This window comes from Delphinapterus leucas, chromosome 3, assembly GCF_059928025.1.
Source record: "Delphinapterus leucas isolate spDelLeu-1000000601 "Yukka" chromosome 3, BTC_Dleu_Yukka2, whole genome shotgun sequence".
Classification (NCBI taxonomy): Eukaryota; Metazoa; Chordata; class Mammalia; order Artiodactyla; family Monodontidae; genus Delphinapterus; species Delphinapterus leucas.
This window is the reverse complement of record NC_143131.1, coordinates 50,210,406-50,231,292: the sequence shown is the minus strand read 5'-3', so window position 1 is coordinate 50,231,292 and position 20,887 is coordinate 50,210,406.

The window sequence follows — 20,887 nt, the reverse complement described above, 5'->3', positions numbered from 1 at the left end:
ACCTATGGTCAATTAATCTATGACAAAGGAGGCAAGAATATACAATGAAGAAAAGATCAGCTCTTCAGTAAGTGGTGCTGGGAAAACTGGACAGCTACATGTAAAAGAATTAAGTTAGAACATTTTCTAATGCTAGAAACAAAACTAAACTCAAAGTGGATTAAAGACGTAAATGTAAGACCAGATACTATAAAACTCTTAGAGGAAAACATAGGCAGAACATTCTTTGACATAAATTGCAGCAAGATATTTTTTGATCCACCAGAGTAATGAAGATAAAAACAAAACTAAACAAATGGGACCAAATGGGACCTAATTAAACTTAAAAGCTTTTGCAAAGCAAAGGAAACCATAACCAAAAGACAAACTACAGAATGGGAGAAAATATTTGCAAATGAAGAGACATACAAGGGATTAAATCTCCAAAATATACAAACAGCTCATGCAGCTCTATATCAAGAAAAAAAAATCCAATCAAAAAGTGGGTGGAGATCTAAATAGACATTTCTCCAAAGAAGACATATAGATGGCAAAAAAGCACATGAAAAGATGCTCACATCACTAATTATTAGAGAAATGCAAATCAAAACTACAGTGAGGTATTACCTCACACCAGTCAGAATAGCCATCATCAAAAAAATCTACAAACAATAAATGCTGGAGAGGATGTGGAGAAAAGGGAACCCTCTTACACTGTTGTTGGGAATGTAAATTGGTACAGCCACTATGGAGAACAGTATGGAGGTTCCTTAAATAACTAAAAATAGAACTACTCTTGGGCATATATCCAGAGAAAACCATAATTAGAAAAGAAACATGCACCCCAGTGTTCACTGCAGCACTATTTACCATACATAGCGAAGACATGGGAGCAACCTAAATGTCCATCAACAGGTGAATGGGTAAAGAAGATGTGGTACATATCACAATGGGATATTACTCAACCATAAAAAAGAATGAAATAATGCCATTTACAGGAACATGGATGGACCTAGAGATTGTCATGCTAAGTGAAGTCAGATACAGAAAGACAAATATCATATGATACCACTTATATGTGGAATCTTTAAAAAAATGATACAGGGCTTCCCTGGTGGTGCAGTGGTTGAGAGTCCACCTGCCAATGCAGGGGACACGGGTTCGTGCCCAGGTCCGGGAAGATCCCACATGCCGCGGAGCGGCTGGGCCTGTGAGCCATGGCCGCTGAGCCTGCGCGTCCAGAGCCTGTACTCCGCAACGGGAGAGGCCACAACAGTGAGAGGCCCGCGTACTGCAAAGAAAAAAAAAAAAAAAGATACAAATGAACTTATTTACAAAAGAGACGCAGACTCACAGACTTCAAAAACAAAGTTATGGTTACCAAAGGGGAAATGTGGCAGGGAAAGATAAATTAGGAGTTTGGGATTAACATATACAAACTACTGTATATAAAATAGATAATCAAAAATTCCTACTGTATAGCACAGGGAACTCTACTCAATATTCTGTAATAGCCTATATGGGAAAAGAATCTGAAAAAGAATGGATGTAGGTATATGTATAAGTGACTCACTTAGCTGTACACCTGAAACTAACACAACACTGTAAATCAACTGTACTCCAATATAAAGTAAAAATTTAAAAAATAGTGGTATCTTTACAGACCTTGGAAACCCTTCACTGTCTATAAACTGAAAGACTCTTACTAGTTACTTTTCTTCAGTCAAAAGATGTGTGGATCAAGTACTTTCTACAAGGCTGGTGTTTCTCTCAGCTAAGACATCACACAGGAGCACTGATTAAGGCCCTCCAAGCCACTTGGAAGACCTTCCTCTCATAGCATGTTAACAGCTTAAGTTTCCTTCATGATTACTAATTTCATATGACTTCACAGGATGATTACATATTTATGTATTATTTATTATGCAAATCTAGCATTATACATTATTTAAAGCCATATTAACAGTATGTATTATTTATGATGGAACTGTATTAATACATGTTATTTCAAGTACCTTTGGTTAGAGCTTTTTTTTCTCCTGTGGATCACAGTCAGTGGAAGTTAGTATGCCATTCAAGAATCAATGCAGTTCTCCTGGGGACATTGCCATCAAGTTCCCTATCAGCACAACTTTTGCATAGCCATTGTCTATGAAATGACTCTAAGCGCAAAGTCTACAGGGCTCTTTGACTGACTATAGGCATGGCTAAAATAGTGCCACTCCTTTGACAAATTGTGAAGTAAGTGGTTTGCCATTGAGAGTCCACTCCCTCTAATAAAGATCTTCATTCCGGAGGAAAATAATCAGATAAATCTGAGAAACTGGCCCACTGTTAAAGTAGGACTTAAGATATATTTGGCTGCAAGTCACAGAAAGCCTGGAAAACAGTGGCATAAATATTAGGACTGTGTATTATTTCACTTAACAGGAAGTCTAAAGGTAGGTGAGCCCAAGCATGGTTATGTGGTTCAAGGTAGGGATCGCCTGTCTGCAGTTCTCCTGTTCTTCCTTACCGTGTTTGATAATTTTACCCTAGATTTTTGCCACATAAATGCAAACTAGTTGATACATATTCGAGCATCAAATCCTCTCTCAAAATATTCTAAGAAGAGCATGAAGGGGTAATAGAAAAAGGGCTTTGCTGTATCTCTAGCTCCATTTTTGGTCTGAGAGAAAATCTTTCCCAGAAATTCCCCAGTGGACTGAGTTGTCCCAAAACAAAATCAAGGCTCTGTTAGCAAGGAGAAAGGAATGCAGGTATTAAGTGTATGACCATACATACCTAACATAAGGTACCAGGAATTTAATGGATCACTTTTTATGATAAAATTTACATTTAAAAAAGAATTGGGGAGAATTCCCTGGTGGCACAGTGGTTAAGAATCTGCCTGCCAATGCAGGAGACGTGGGTTTGAGCCCTGGTCCAGGAAGAGCACACAAGCCATGGAGCAACTAAGCCCATGCACCACAACTACTGAGCCTGTGCTCTAGATCCTGTGAGCCACAACTACTGAAGCCCAAGTGTCACACCACTGAGTCCATGTGCCACAACTACTGAAGGCCACGTGCCTAGAGCCTGTGCTTCACAAGAGAAGCCACCACAATGAGAAGCCCACGCACTGCAGCAAAGAGTAGCCCCTGCTCAACACAATTATAGAAAGCCTGTGCACAGCAACAAAGACCCAACACAGCCATAAATAAATAAATTTATTAAAAAAAAGAGAATTGGGATTTTTAGAAAGACCTAGAAGGAATTTCAATTTGCTGCCAAGATAGAGTAACAGGGATAAAATTTACTTTTCCATCTGAAAACAAACAGATAAAAGACAAACAAAAAAACAACCTGAAAAAAACCAGAGTAAATAAATGAAACAATGATTGTCAAGACGTTGGACATCAAAGAATGAAGGATGGGGGTTGCTGAGAGACAAGAAACAAATTATATGAGACCCAGAAAAATGCTAGAGAAAAACTGACCATGTTAAGTAGGGACATGAAAGGTATAAAGAAGATATAGACTCCCTCTTGCGAGAGCACCAGAATCACATCTAACTGCTGAAGAGTCATCAACAGGAAGACACTAGAAATCACCAAAAAAGATACCCCACATCCAAAGATAAAGGAGAAGCCACAGTGAGATGGTAGATGTGGCGTAATCACAATAAAATCAAATCCCATAACTGCTGGGTGGGTGACTCACAAACTGGAGAACACTTATACCACGTAAGTCCACCCACTGGAGTGAAGGCTCTGAGCCCCACGTCAGGCTTCCCAACCTGGGGGTCCAGCAATGGGAGGAGGAATTCCCAGAGAATCAGACTTTGAAGGCTACTGGGATTTGACTGCAGGACTTTGACAGGACTGGGAGAAACAGAGACTCCACTCTTGGAGGGCACACGCAAAGTAGTGTGCGCATAAGGACCCAGGGGGAAGGAGCAGTGACCCCACAGGAGACGGAATCAGACCTACCTGCTAGTGTTGGAGGATCTCCTGCAGAGGCAGGGGGTGGCTGTGGCTCATTGATGGGACAAGGACACTGGCAGAAGTTCTGGGAAGTACTCCTTGGTGTGAGCCTTCCCAGAGTCAGCCATTAGCCCCACCAAAGAGCCTGTAGGCTCAGTGCTGGGTTGCCTCAGGCCAAGCAACCAACAGGGAGGGAACTCAGCCCTACCCAGCAGCAGACAAGCAGATTAAAGTTTACTGACCTCTGCCCACCAGAGCAACACCCAGCTCTACCCACCACAAGTTCCTCTGATCAGGAAGCTTGCACAAGCCTCTAGGATAGTCTCATCCACCAGAGGGCAGACAGCAGAATCAAGGAGAACTACAATCCTGCAGCCTGGGGAACAAAAACCACATTCACAGAAAGACAAGATGGAAAGGCAGAGGACTATGTACCAGATGAAGGAACAAGATAAAACCCCAAAGAAACAACTAAAAGAAGTGGAGACAGGCAACCTTCCAGAAAAAGAATTCAGAATAATGATAGTGAAGATGATCCAGGACCTCGGAAAAAGAATGGAGGCAAAGATTGAGAAGATGCAAGAAATGTTTAACAAACACCTAGAAGAATTAAAGAGCAAACACGAAGAATTAAAGAACAAACAGAGATGAACAATACAATAACTGAATTGAAAAATACACTGGAAGGAATCAAGAGCAGAATAACTGAGGGAGAAGAATGGATAAGTGACCTGGAAGACAGAATGGTGGAGTTCACTGCAGTGGAATAGAAAAGATAAAAGAAAAAAAAGAAATGCAGACAGCCTAAAAGACCTCTGGGACAATGTTAAATGCAACAACATTCGCATTATAGGGGTCCCAGAAGGAGAACAGGGAGAAAGGACCTGAGAAAATATTTGAAGAGATTATAGTCAGAAACTTCCCTAACATGGGAAAGGAAATAGCAACCCAAGTCCAGGAAGCACAGAGAGTTCTGGGCAGGATAAACCCAAGGAGAAACACACAGAGACACACAGTAATCAAATTCACGAAAATTAAAGACAAAGAAAAATTATTAAAAGCAACAAGGGAAAAATGACAAATAACATACAAGGGAACTCCCATAAGGTTAACAGCTGATTTCTCAGCAGAAACTCTACGAGCCAGAAGGGAGTTGCACAATATATTTGAAGTGATGAAAGGGAAGAACCTACACCCAAGATTACTCTACCTGGCAAGGGTCTCATTCAGATTTGACAGAGAAATCAAAAGCTTTACAGACAAGCAAAAGCTAACAGAATTCTGCACGACCAAACCAGCTCTACAACAAATGCTAAAGGAACTTCTCTAAGTGGGAAACACAAGAGAAGAAAAGGACCTAAAAAAACAAACTGAAAACAATTCAGAAAATGGTAATAAGAACATACATATCAATAATTACCTTAATTGTGAATGGATTAAATGTTCCAACCCAAAGACACAGGCTCGCTGAATGGATACAAAAAGAAGACTCATATATATGCTATCTACAAGAGACCCACTTCAGACCTACAGACACATACAGACTGAAAGTGAGGGGATGGAGAAAGATATTCCATGAAAATGGAGATCAGAAGAAAGCTGGAGTAGCAATACTCAGATACAATAGACTTTCAAATAAAGAATGTTACAAGAGACAAGGAAGGGCACTACATAATGATCAAGGGATCAATCCAAGAAGAAGGTATAACAATTATAAATATATATGCACCCAGCATAGGAGCACCTCAACACATAAGGCAAATGCTAACAGGTATAAAAGAGGAAATCAACAGGAACACAATAATAATAGCGGAGTTTAACACCTCACTTACACCAATGGACAACTCATCCAGACAGTAAATTAAGAAGGAAACAAAAGCTTTAAATGACACAATAGACCAGATAGATTTAATTGATATTTAAACAACATTCCACCCAAAAGTGGCAGAATACACTTTCTTCTCAAGTGCACATAGAACATTCTCCAGGATGGATCACATCTTGGGTCACAAATCAAGCCTCAGTAAATTTAAGAAAATTGAAATCATATCAAACATCTTTTCTGACCACAATGCTATGAGATTAGAAATAAATTACAGGGAAGAAAATGTAAAAAAACACAAACACATGGAGGCTAAACAATACGTTACTAAATAACCAAGAGATTACTGAGGAAATCAAAGAGGAAATCAAAAAATACCTAGAGACAAATGACAAAGAAAACACGATGATCCAAAACCTATGGGATGCAGCAAAAGCAGTTCTAGAGGCAAGTTTATAGCAATACAATCCTACCTCAAGAAACAAGAAAAATCTCATAAACAATCTAACCTTACACCTAAAGGAGCTAGAGAAAGAAGAACAAACAAAACCCAAAGTTAATAGAAGGAAAGAAATCATAAAGATCAGATCAGAAATAAATGAAATAGAAACAAAGAAAACAATAGCAAAGATCAATAAAACTAAAAGCTGGTTCTTGGAGAAGATAAACAAAATTGATAAACCATTAGCCAGACTCATCAAGAAAAAGAGGGAGAGGACCCAAATCAATAAAATTTGAAATGAAAAAGGGGAAGTTAAAACAGACACTGCAGAAATACAAAGTATCATAAGAGACTACTACAAGCAACTCTATGCCAATAAAATGGACAACCTGGAAGAAATGGACAAATTCTTTAAAAGGTACAAACTTCCAATACTGAAATGGGAAGAAACAGAAAATATGAACAGACCAATCCCAAGTAATGAAATTGAAACTGTGATTAAAAATCTTCCAACAAACAAAAGTCCAGAACCAGATGGCCTCACAGGTGAATTCTATCAAACAGTTAGAGAAGAGCTAACACCCATCCTTTTCAAACTCTTCCAAAAAATTGCAGAGGAAGGAACACTCCCAAACTCATTCTCCAAGGCCACCATCACCCTGATACCAAGACCAGAGAAAGATACTACAAAAAAAGAAAATTACAGACCAATATCACTCATGAATATAGATGCACAAATCCTCAACAGAATACTGGCAAACAGAATCCAACAACACATAAAAAGGATCATACACCATGATCAAGTGGGATTTATCCCAGGGATGCAAGGATTCTTCAATATATTCAAATCAATCAATGTGATACACCATATTAACAAATTGAAGAAGAAAAACAATATGATCACCTCAATAGATGCAGAAAAAGCTTTTGACAGAATTCAACATCAATTCATGAGAAAAAAACTCTGCAGAAAATGGGCACAGAGGGAACCCACCTCAACATAATAAAGGCCATATATGACAAACCCACAACAAACATCATTCTCAATGATGAAAAATGAAACCATTTCATCTAAGATCAGGAACAAAACAAGGATGTCCACTCTTGCCACTAACATTCAACATAGTTTTGGAAGTCCTAGCCATGGCAATCAGAGAAGAAAAAGAAATAAAATAATCCAAATTGGAAAAGAAGAAGTAAAACTGTCACAGTCTGCCGATGACGTGATACTATACATAGATAATCCTAAAGATGCCACCAGAAAACTACTAGAGCTAATCAATGAATTTGGTAAAGTTGCAGATACAAAATTAATGCACAGAAATCTCTTGCATTCCTATAACCTAACAATGAAAGATCAGAAAGATAAATTAAGGAAACAGTCCCATTGACCACTGAAACAAAAAAGAATAAAATACCTAGGAATAAACCTACCTAAGGAGGCAAAAGACCTGTACTAAGAAAACTGTAAGACACTGATGGAAGAAATCAAAGATGACACAAAGAGATGGAGAGATATACTATGTTCTTGGATTGGAAGAATCAATAATGTGAAAATGACTATAGTACCCAAAGCAATCTACAGATTCAATGCAATCCCTATCAAATTATCAATGGCATTTTTTACAGAACTTGAACAAAAAACCTTAAAATTTGTTTGGAGACACAAAAGACCCTGAATAGCTAAAGCAATCTTGAGGGAAAAAACCAGAGCTTGAGGAATCAGGCTCCCTGCCTTCAGACTATACTACAGAGCTACAGTAATTAAGACAATATGGTATGAGCACAAAAACAGAAATATAGATCAATGGTACAGGATAGAAAGACCAGAGATAAACCCATGCACCTATGGTCAATTAATCTATGACAAAGGAGGCAAGGATATAGAATGGAGAATAGACAGTCTCTTCAATAAGTGGTGCTGGGAAAACTGGACAGCTACATGTAAAAGAATGAAATTAGAACACTCCCTAACACCATTCACAAAAATAAGCTCAAAATGGATTAAAGCCCTAAATGTAAGAGCAGACACTATAAAACTCTTGGAGGAAAGCATAGGAAAAACACTCTTAGGCATAAATCACAGCAAGATCTTTTTTGATCCATCTCCTAGAGTAAAGGAAGTAAAAACAAAAATAAACAAATGGGACCTAATGAAACTCTAAACTTTTGCATAGAAAAGGAAACTATAAACAAGATGAAAAGACAACCCTCAGAATGGGAGAAAATATTTGCAAACAAATCAATGGACAAAGAATCTCCAAAATATATAAAGAGCTCCTGCAGCTCAATATTAAAAAAACAAACAGTGGCTTCCCTGGTGGTGCAGTGGTTGAGAGTCCATCTGCTGATGCAGGGGACGCGGGTTTGTGCCCTGGTCTGGGAGGATCCCACATGCCGCAGAGCGGCTGGGCCTGTGAGCCATGGTCGCTGAGCCTGCGTGTCCAGAGCCTGTGCTACGCAATGGGAGAGGCCACAACAGTGAGAGGCCCACGTACCGAAAAAAAAAAAAAAAACAGCCCAATCAAAAAATGGGCAAAAGACCTAAACAGACATTTCTCCAAAGAAGACATACAGATGGCTAAGAAGAACATGAAAAGCTGCTCAACATCACTAATTATTAGAGAAATGCAAATCAAAAGTACAAGGTATCACCTGACACTGGTTAGAATGGGCATCATCAGAAAATCTACAAACAACAAATGCTGGATAGGGTGTGGAGAAGAAGGAACCCTCTTGCACTGTTGGTGGGAACGTAAATTGATACAGCTAATATGGAGAACAGTATGGATGTTCCTTAAAGAACTAAAAATAGAATTACTATATGACCCAACAATCCAACTACTGGGCATATACCCAGAGAAAACCATAATTCAAAAAGACGCATGCACCCCAATGTTCATTGCAGCCCTGTTTACAATAGTCAGGTCATGGAAGCAACCTAAATACTCATCAACAGACGAATGGGTAAACAAGATGTGGTACATATATACAAAGGAATATTACTCAGCCATAAAAAGGAACGAAATTGGGTCATTTGTAGAGACGTGGATGGACCTAGAGACTGTCATATAGAGTGAAGTAAGTCAGAAAGAGAAAAACAAATATCATATATTAAGGCATACATGTGGAATCTGGAAAAATGGTACAGATGAACTGTTTGCAAGGCAGAAATAGAGACACAAATGTTGAGAACAAATGTATGGACACCAAGGGGGGAAAGCATGGGTGGTGGTTATGGTTGGATGAATTGGAAGATTGGGATTGACATGTATACACTGATATGTATAAAACAGATATCTAATAAAAGCCTGGTAAAAAAAAAAAAAGCTGTAAATAGAACTTCTGAAATGTCTGAGTTGAAAATACACTGGATGGGATTAATGACACTTTAAAGTCCCCAAAGGAGTGAGGGAGTTAACAGAAAAAATATTTGAAGAAATAGTGGGCAAAAAGTTTCCAAATTTGATGAACACATTAAGCACACAGATACAAGAAGGTTAACAAATCCCAAGTACAAAAAACATTAAGAAAACTGCTCCAGGGTACATCATAATCAAATTTCTTAAATCGAATGATGAAAATCTTAAAAGCAGAGAGAAAGAAAAACATATGCAGGGGAAAATGATAGGTATGTCGCCAGATTTCTCACTAGAAACCATGCAAGCAAGAAAACAATGGAGCAACATTTTAAATGCTTTGAAGGAAAAAATCCTAAATCTCTAAACCTTAAATTCATAACCCAGCTAAAATAGTTTTCAAAAATGAAGGCAAAATAAAGACTTTTTCTGACATACATAAACTCAAATAATTTATCACCACCAGGCCTACATTAACAAGAAATGTTAAAGAAAATTCTTAAGGCAGAAGTAAAATGGTATTAGGAAGCAATTTGGAATTGAGCGGCTTGGGAAACGGCAATTTAATGGGTAAATATAGACTTTCTCATTATTTAAATTTCTTAAAAACAGTATTGCTTGCTTAAACAAAAATAATAATGTAGAGTGTAACTCATAATATATGTAGAAGTTAAATGTATAACAATAGTACAGTGGCCTGGAGGGGAGAAACGGAAACATACTGCTGTAAGATTTTTATACTGTACTTTAAAAATACTACACATAAGTGGTACACTATCATTTGTAGGTGGATTGTGATAACTTATAGACATGTGCTGTAAGCCCCTGATACAATGCCATGAGGAGACCAACCAGCCACTTGGCCACAGTTGATTAAACTGGACTTCTTACACCTTAGAAAGGGCAAATATTTATCTTGATTGAAACTGGCACATATTCTGAATATGGTTTTGCCTTATATAGTGTTTGATCCACCAACACAGGATTGCACAGAATATCTAGATCAGGAGAGGCACTTTCCCTCAAAGGAGATGCAGCAGTACGCACGTGACCATAGGATTTACTTTATCATATTCTTCATCATCTAGAAGCTGCTGGGCTTCTGGAACAATCTTTAGATGAGGAAGTTGAGGTGCCATTTTGGAGAAGATACCCTAACAGGATGTCATCTTCTAGGATACAATATGTATCCTAAGTTAACAACATAGTATGTTCCCCCGAGAATATGTCCATGAACCTAAAGGTGAAAGTAGTATCACTTTCAGTAACCTGGGGAATTTCTGCTTTTTGTCCCTGCAACTCTTGACTCTGTAGGTCTATAGGTGCTGGTTCCAAATGTAGTGATTATTTCCACCAGAAGACACAGAATCCTATTAAGTTGTAAGCTGCCACTGCTGTTCAGTCACTTTGGGCTCCTTATGTCGAGAAACCAACAGGCAAAGAAAGGAGTCACTATCCTGCAGTGGTACTTGACCTAGATCTTAGGGAAGTTGTACAATAGGGACAGGGAATACATTAGCACACCAGTGATGTACTGGAAAATCTTTTGCTATTCCTTTGACCAATCTTCACAACAAATGGACTCAAGCAGCAGCCATTGCCTGAGATGGGCATGGTAACCAGTCTCAGAACACTCAGAGATGAGGACTAGGTGGACCCAACAGCTTACCCACCAAGACCATCAGAGGTACAACTAACAGTGGGTAGAATAAGTAACAAAGGAGAGAGATGAGAACAGCTATAGCTTTGAGACAAGCTGCAGTGGTGGGGGTTATAGTTCATGCTACCACCTTAATATTACAACTTTTCCCATGAAAAGAAACCAACCAAAATCCTGAGAGCCTGTTTCGGTACTTATTTTTATAACTGTTGGGAATGTTGGTTGTTGACAACTCATACCCAAGTCCCTCTCCAGGAATTTCCCTCTATTAAAGGGAGCTACCTCACCCAAGTTTATTCCACTGCCTGGCCTATATCCAGTAACTAGTTATGAGATGAGGCCACATTCTCTTTCCTCAACTCATTCAAATATAAAGGGCCATCTCAGCTCTAGCATTACCGATAGTATTGTCTGAGGTCTCTGCTGCAACTGCATCACAGTTCAACTTCTCCCTCTGCTGAATCCTGCTTTCCTCATCCCTTACCCCTCACAGCTGTTAATCCCAAGAGCTCTCCCCAATAAACGTCCTGCATGCAAATCTAAGAGACTCTATGTCTGTTTTCTAGGGAATCCAATGTATGATACCCACCATGTTCACACTGTCACATAGAGAGGAAAAGATGCAGAGGATGGTATCCTTAATATAAAAGGCAAGCTGTGCCTAACAGAAGAGAGATGATGAACATAAGAAACTTCTAAAACTGCTAATTGAGGGCTTTAAAGTACCAGATCAGCCTTCAGTGGAGAGGACTTGAATTATCTTTTAGTCTACCACCTCTATGTACTTGAAAGACTAGCCCTGGTCCCAACCAAAATGTACAAGTGGGTATCACTTTTCAAAAATGGATGGGAAAGTTCTTGGATTTCCCTGTACTACTGGCATAATCCCAGGGCAAAATACCTTCCAAAAATGCGAAACCAAGCCTCTTTGATCACAAATCCTCAAGGCGTTGGAGGCAGATAAAATGGCAGATAAAAGGGAGACATCATTAATTCATTAAACAATTTATCTTAGATTGGTCTTCTAAGACATTCCAAAAAAAAAAACCAACCAGTTTTAAACTCAGTTCTGCAATATATGGATGAACATATCTCCGCAATACCAAACCTTTGGGTGAAATCTCTGATGCTTCCCCCCCGCCCCGTCCCCAGACCACTGTAACTCCTTGTTTACCTTTACTGTGACAATGCATCCAAAATCCAGATGACCCAAGATGATCTGGAGAACTGTCTGGAGGAGTAAAACTTCTGTGGAATGCCAATTCTCTCATCCAACTTTCCATTATTCCCTGTTTATTTACTCTGTGTATACTATCCAGTTCTCTTTTTACCCTGGCTTCCTAGTCATTTTTAAATTTTTTTAACTTTTAATTTAGATTTACAGAAAGGTTGCAAAGATAGAGTGTTCCTGACTACTCTTCATTCAGCTTTCCCTAAGGTTACATCTTACGTAACCACAGAACATGTCAAAACTAAGAAATTAATGATAGTATAATACTACTGAATAAAATACAGCTTTATTTGGATTTCACCAGTTTTCCCACTAATGTCCTTCTTCTGTTCCAGAATCTAGTCCAGGATACTACATTACATTTAGTCATCATGTTTTCTTAGTCTCCTCAATCTGTAACAGCTTCTCATTCTTTTCTTGTTATTGTTATTTTTTTAATGACCTTCCAGTTTAAATACTCTTCAGTGATTTTGTAGAATGTCTTTCAATTTGTGTTTATCTGATATTTTCTCATGATTAGACTAGAGTTATAGGTTTTGGGAAAGAATGGTGCAAAGGTGAAGTGTCTTCCTCAGATCATCTCAGAAGGTACATAATGTTGAGAGGGAGACAAGATAGTGGAGTAGGAGGACCTTGAACTCATCTCCTCTCATGAGCACTCCAAAATCACAGCTAACTGCTGAACAACCATCAATAAAAAAGACTTATCCAAAAAGAGATACTCTACATCCAAAGACATAAAGAAGAAACCACGAGATGATAGGAGGGGCACACTTGCAATATAAACAAATCCCATACCACCCAAGTGGGTGACCCACAAACTGGAAAATAATTATATTGCAGAAGGTCTCCCACAGGAGTGAGAGCTCTGAGCCCCATGCCAGGCTTCCCAGGCTAGGGGTCTGGCATTTGGAAGAGAAGCCTCCATAGCATTTGGCTTTGAAGGGCAGCGGGGCTTGATGGCAGGAGCTCCACAGGAATGGAGGAAACAGAGACTCTACTCTTAGCACACACAAGTCCTGCTTGCACTGGGCCCCAGGACAAAAGCAATGACTCCATACAAGCTTGGGCCAGACCTGCCCACTGGTCTTGGATGGTCTTGGGGATGCTAGGGGTGGCTGTGGCTCTCTCTGGGGTCATAAAAGCTGGTGGCAGACATAGCCAGGACCTACACGAACTCTGGCTGGAGGCAGACATTTTGAGTCCTTGGCACCAATACCTGGCCCCACCCACAGCCTTTAAGATCCAGTGCTGGGACGCCTCAGGCCAAACAACTAACAGGGCAGAAACACAGCCCCATCCATCAGCAGACAGGCTGCCTAAAGACTTCTTAAGTCCCCTGCCACCTCTAGACACACCCTTGATGCAGCCCTGCTTACCAGAGGGCCAAGACCCAGCTCCAGCCACCAGTGGGCAGGCATGGACCCCTCCCACCAAGAAGTCTACACAAGCCTCTAGACCAGCCTCACCCATCAGGGGGCAGACACCAGAAGCCAGGAAGCTATAGGCCTGCAGCCTGCAGAGCTGAGTCTGCAAACACAGGTCAGAAACTACCCTGGGACCAGCTGGTCCCTGGCCCTTAGGTGGCAAGAGGGGGAGTGTACTGCTGGGATACACAGGACTTCCCCTATGTACCCCAGGGCCACTTCTCCAAGGTCGAGAAACATGACTAACCTTCCACATACATAAAAACACAAATAGAGATTTAAACAAAATGAGACAGTTAAAGGAACCAGAGAAAGGAACAAGATAAAACCCCAGAACAACTAAGTGAGGTGGAGATAGTCAATCTACCTAAGAAAGAGGTCAGAGTAATGATTGTAAAGATGATCCAAGAACTTGGGTAAAGAATGGATACACTGAGTGAGAAGTTACAAGAAGCTTTTAGCAAAGAGTTAGAAAATATAAAGAACAACCAACCGAGTGCTGAGTAAATTCCTTTTCACTTATCTTTGGAGTAAAAGGAATAGTTTTATAATTTTCTAACATTTACAGGTAAATTAGCTTGTTCTTGCATTGCAAATTTTACAAGACTATTCTACTTTCTATGCTTTCTCTCAAATTACATAATCACATAACTACAAATAGCATTTACTATAAATGGGCCAGGTTTTATTAAGAATATTGTCCTGTCACTTAATAAAATATTAAAGTGTAAGTCTTAAAGACAGTGTAGTTATTATTTGCATATGTGGCATAAAGCCCTTATTGAGTACTAGGGAAATAACCACTTGTTTTATCTTAAAAGAACATTACACCCATGTGATAAAAATCTACCCATGTGATAAAACTACATATAACTAAATCACACACACCCTTACATGTGGAACTATGGAAATCTGCATAAGATAGGTTCATTATACCAGTGTCAAGATCCTGATTGTAATACTGTAATATACTTATGCAAGATGTTACCATTGGGGGAAACTGAGTAAAGGGTATATAGTGTCTCTCCATTAAAAAAAAAATAAAGAACAACCAACCAACCAAAGTTGAAGAATATAAGAACTGCAATGAAAAAATACACTAGAAGGGATCAGTAACAGAATAAATGAGGCAGAAGAACAAATCAGTGAGCTGGAAGAGAGAGTGGTGGAAATCACTGCCACAGAACAGAATAAAGGAAAAAAAAGAAATGAGAACAGTTTGAGACATTTGGGACAATGTCAAATGCACCAACATTCACATTATGGGGATCCCAGAAGGAGAAGAGGGATAGAAAGGGCCTGAGAAAATATTTGAAGAAATAATAGCTGAAAACTTCCTTAACATGGGAAAGGAAACAGTCACCCAAGCCCAGGAAGCAGAGTCCCATACGGAATAAAGCCAAGGAGGAATATAAGACACATAGTAATCAAACTGACAAAAATTAAAGACAAAGGTAAAATGTTAAAAGCAACAAGGGAAAAGCAACAAATAGCATACAAGTGAATCCCCAAAAGGTTATCATCTGATTTTTCAGCAGAAACTCTGCAGGTCAGAGGGAGTGGCATGATATATTTAAAATGATGAAAAGTAAAAAACCTACAAGCAAGAATGCTCTACCCAGCAAGGCTCTGATTCAGATTTCATGGAGAAATCAAAAGCTTTACAGACAAGCAAAATCTAAAAGAATTTAGCACCACCAAACCAGTTTTACAACAAATGCTAAAGGAACTTCTCTAAGCTGAGGGAAAAAAAAAAAAAAGACCACAAAAAGAAAATTACAAAATGGGAAAGCTTACCAGTAAAGGCAAACATACAGTAAAGGTAGGAAATCATTCACACACAAGTATAGTATCAAAACCAGTAATCATGAGGAGAGTCTAAGTGCAGAATATTTGGAATGCAGTTGAAATTAAGAGACCAGCAGCTTAAAACAATTATGTATATATATAGACTGATATATCAAAACCTCATGGTAACTGCAAACAAAAAATCTATGAGATATGCACGTGAAAAAGAAAAAGGAATCCAAACACAACACTAAAGTTAATCATCAAGTCACAAGAGAGAAGAACAAAAGAGGAAAAGAAGAAAAAAGGCCTACAAAAACAAATCCAAAACATTTAACAAAATGGCAGTAAGAACACACATGTTGGTAATTACCTTAAATGTAAATGAATTAGGACTTCTCTGGTGGCGCAGTGGTTAAGAATCCACCTGCCAATGCAGGGGACACGGGTTCGAGCCCTGATCTGGGAAGATCCCACATGCTGTTGAGCAGCTAAGCCTGTGTGCCACAACTACTCAGCCCACATGCCACAACTACTGAAGACCGTGCACCTAGAGCCCATGCTCCATAACAAGAGAAGCCACCACAATAAGAAGCCCATGCACCACAATGAAGAGTAGACTCCACTCACTGCAACTAGAGAAAGCCCACGTGCAGCAGTGAAGACCCAACACAGCCAATAAATAAATAAATACATTTATTAAAAAAATGTAAATAGATTAAATGTTTTTTGGCTCCAACCAAAAAAGACTGGCTGAATGGATATATGAACTAGACCCATATTTATGTTGTCTATAAGAGACCCATTTCAGATCTAGAGACACGTACAGACTGAAAGTGAGGGAATGGAAAAAGGTATTCCATGCAAATGGATATCAAAAGAAAGCTGATTAGCAATACTCATATCAGACAAAATAGACTTTTTAAAATAAAGACAAGAGACAACAAAGGACACTACATAATGATCAAGGGATCAATCCAAGAAGAAAATATAGCAATTGTAAATATATATACACCCAACACAGGAGCACCTCAATATATAAGGCAAGTGTTAACAGACGTAAAAGGAGAAATTGACAGTAACACAATAATAGTGGGGGACTTTAACACTCCGTTACATTAATGGACAAATCACCCAGGCAGAAAATCAATAAGGAAACACAGACCTTAAATGACACATCAGACCAGCTGGACTTAATTGTTATTTATAGAACATTCCATCCAAAAGCAGCAGAATACACTTTCTTTTCAGTGCACATGGAACATTCTCCAGGATAGATCACATGCTGGGCCACAAAGCGAGCCTTGATAAATTTAAGAAAATTGAAATCCTATGAAGCATCTTTTCTGACCACAACACTATGAGATTAGAAATCAACTACCAAAAAAAGAACTGCAAAAAACACAAATATGTGTAGGCTAAACAATATGCCACTAAACAACCCATGGATCATTGAAGAAATCAAAGAGGAAATCAAGAAATACCTAGAGACAAATGAAAACAAAAACACTATGATCCTAAACCTATGGGATGCAGCAAAAGCAGTTCTAAGAGGGAAATTTATAGCAATACAAGATTACCTCAGGAAACAAGAAAAATCTCAAATAAACAACCTAACTTTATACCTAAAGCAACTAGAGGTAGAACAAACAAAACCCCAAGTTGGTAGAAAGAAAGAAATCCTAAAGATCAGAGCAGAAATAAATGAAATAGAGATGAAGAAAACAATAGAAAAGATCAATGGAACTAAAAGCTCGTTCTTTGAAAAGATAAACAAAACTGATAAACCTTTAGCCAGACTCATCAAGAAAACAAGGGAGAGGGCTCAAATCAATAAAATTAGAAACGAAAAAGGAGAAGTTACAACCGACACCAAAGAAGTACAAAGGATCATAAGAAACTATTGTAAGCATCTATACACCAATAAAATGGAGAGCCTAGAAGAAATGGACAAATTCTTAGAAAGATACAATCTCCCAAGATTGAACCAGGAGGAAATAGAAAATATGAGCAGACCAATTAGAAGTACTGAAATTGAATATGTGATTTAACAACTCCCAACAAACAAAAGTCCAGGACCAGATGGCTTCACATGTGAATTCTACGGAACATTTAAAGAAAAGGTAACACCTATCTTTCTGGAACTATTCCAAAAAATTGCAGAGGAAGGAAAACTCCCAAACTCGTTTTGTGAGGCCACCATCACCCTGATACCAAAACCAGACAAAGGTATTACAAAAAAGAAAACTATGGAAAAGAAGAAGTAAAACTGTCACTGTTTGCAGATGACATGATACTATACATATAAAATCCTATAGATGCTACCAGAAAACTACTAGAGCTCATCAATGAATTCAGTAAAGTTGCAGGATACAAATTTAATATACGGAAATCTGTTGCATTTCTATACACTAACCATGAATGATCAGAAAGAGAAATTAAGTAAACAATCCAATACCTAGAAGAAATACCTAGGAATAAACCTACCTAAGGAGGCAAAAGACCTGTACTCCAAAAACTATAAGACACTGATGAAAGAAATTGAAGATGACACAAACAGATGAAAAGATACACCATGTTCTTGGATTGGAAGAACCAATAGTGTCAAAATCACTATACTACCCAAAGTAATCTACAGATTCAATGCAATCCCTATCAAATTACCAATAGCATTTTTCACAGAATTAGAACAAAAATTTTTACAATTTGTATGGAAACACAAAAGACCCCAAATAACCAAAGCAATTTTCAGAAAGAAAAACAGCTAGAGGAATCAGGCTCCCTGACTTCAGACTATACTACAAAGCTATAGTAATCAAGACACTATGGTACTGGCACAAAAACAGAAATATAGATCAATGGTACAGGACAGAATGCCCAGAAATAAACCCACACACCCATGGTCAATTAATCTATGACAAAGGAGGCAAGAATGTACAATGGAGAAAAGACAGCCTCTTCAATAAGTGGTGCTGGGAAAACTGGACAGCTACATGTAAAAACATGAAATTAGAACATTCTCTAACACCATACACAATAATAAACTCAAAGTGGATTAAAGACCTAAATGTAAAATTGGATACTATAAAACTCGTAGAGGAAAACATAGGCAGGACACTCTGACATAAATTGCAGCAATATCTTTTTCGAGCAGTCTCCTAGAGTAATGGAAATAACAAAATAAACAAATGGGACCTAATTAAACTTGAAAACTTTTGCACTGCATAGGAAACCATAAACAAAACAAAAGGACAACCTACAGAATGGGAGAAAATATTTGCAAACAATGAGACCAACAAGGGATTAATCTCCAAAATATACAAACAGCTCATACAGCTCAATATAAAAAACAATCAATCCAATCAAAAAATGGGCAGAAGATCTAAACAGACCTTTCTCTAAAGAAGACATACAGATGGCCAAAAGGCACACGAGTAGATGCTCAATATCACTAATTATTAGAGAAATGCAAATCAAAACTACAATGAGGTATCATCTCACACCAGTCAGAATGGCCATCATCAAATAGTCACTCTTGGAGTCTCTGAAGTGTCACATATCACTCAAGGCCAGTTCCTCTTGTCTTCCTAGCACATGATGATGCCTGCTGCCTCTGTGAGAATGAAGCTTCCTGGCTAGGCTAGTGGTTGCCTTCCTGAGCTACTGATACCACCAAATTTTGAGGTGCCAAAGAATGCTACAGTTCCTATATATCTGGTTGGCTCCTTGCAGTGGTGCCATATTCAATGAGCAAGTGGGCTGACAGCCCCTCCTTCACATTACTGTGCCACAGTAAGTCATTTGGATTCCAAAGAGCTTTGCTTGGGCTCCCAGTCTCAGCCTCTCAGAAAAGTAGTTCTTTAGTGACTTCCCATAGCCAGTCTCCTCCATCAGGGCCTCAAAGGCCAGGTTGGCGGGCCAGGCTGGGGACAGGTCTCTAACATCCCAACCTATGTCCCCTACCCTGCCTCCCAGAGACCTTGATAGTAAAAACTTTCTCCCGATGGGCTCCTTCCTATATGCAAACCACTCAAGGAAATAGTTGTGAGAGGAAGACTGGGAGAGTGAGTTTTGTTCTATAACCACCCACACAATTTCAGCTGAAGTTTGGCTCATCTGGGACCATCCCACAGAAATGAAATGATGTAAATGCATTTTTAAAACCTTAAAGTGCTCCAAGATGTTTATTATCATTATTACATATATAGTATCCATGCTACAGTGTGAGCTGCCTTCAGGAAGCTAGACTGCCATCACTATGGAGTTAAAATAATGGGAATTTCAGGGCCAATGCAGGGGCCTCAAATCACACACCACAGATGACCCTTCCCCAGCACACTTTCCTGCTAAGCCTGATCCTGCCGTTCCCTCTAAGCAACAACTCTATGTTTCTGAACACAACTCGATTCCGGCTAGAGGCTATGTTGACCTAGTAGATCAGATGCAACCAACTGGACACAGAGAAGAGTAGTAGCAGCCAGATCCTTTCAAACTGTTTGAGAATGCATTTTAAATAATGAAGGCAAACAAGATAGAATAACTGGCCTCACATCCCTCCCACAGCCCTGGGGATCCCTCTGAGGGCTCACTCCCCAGGAGTGCTCAGCTGACAGGCCTGCAATGGTCTAGGTGTGGAGGAGAACCACCTGATACTGACTTCTGAAACAGAGACAGGAACTAATGACAGAAGGTGCTTGACCGCGCGTCTCAGACTACCTGAGAGAGGTAGGACCCAGGCAGGGCATTAGCCAAAATGTTCTCCTTCAACTGTCCTCCCCAACCTCAGCCTCTGCCTTCAGCTCGGCTGGTGAACACTGGCCTAACCTAGAGGCTTACCGGTGAAAGAAAGGGAAGCTCAGCCAAGGGCCACAGGTCCAGAACTCAGTCAAGGTGGGAGTTGGCATAAAGGGACTGCTGAAAGTGGTCAGCCTCGGCCGTTCCAAGCTCTCCTTTGATGTCTAAGAGAGGTTGTCCACTCAATGTCCGTTGCACAGTGGATCTTCATGGTGGCCTGCTTGTTCTTGCCTTACAATGGCTCTCAGAGTTTTCTGGTTGGGGTGGAGGGAAGCCCTGGGCCTGGAAGCCACAAATAGAGCACAAGTGAATGAGGCCACTGCCTGGGACCAAGACTTGCCTCACTGCTGTCAGCAAAACCCACTGAGAAAGCTCTGGCCCTGGAGGAGTGAACAGATGCCCCTTGTGGAAAAGATGACC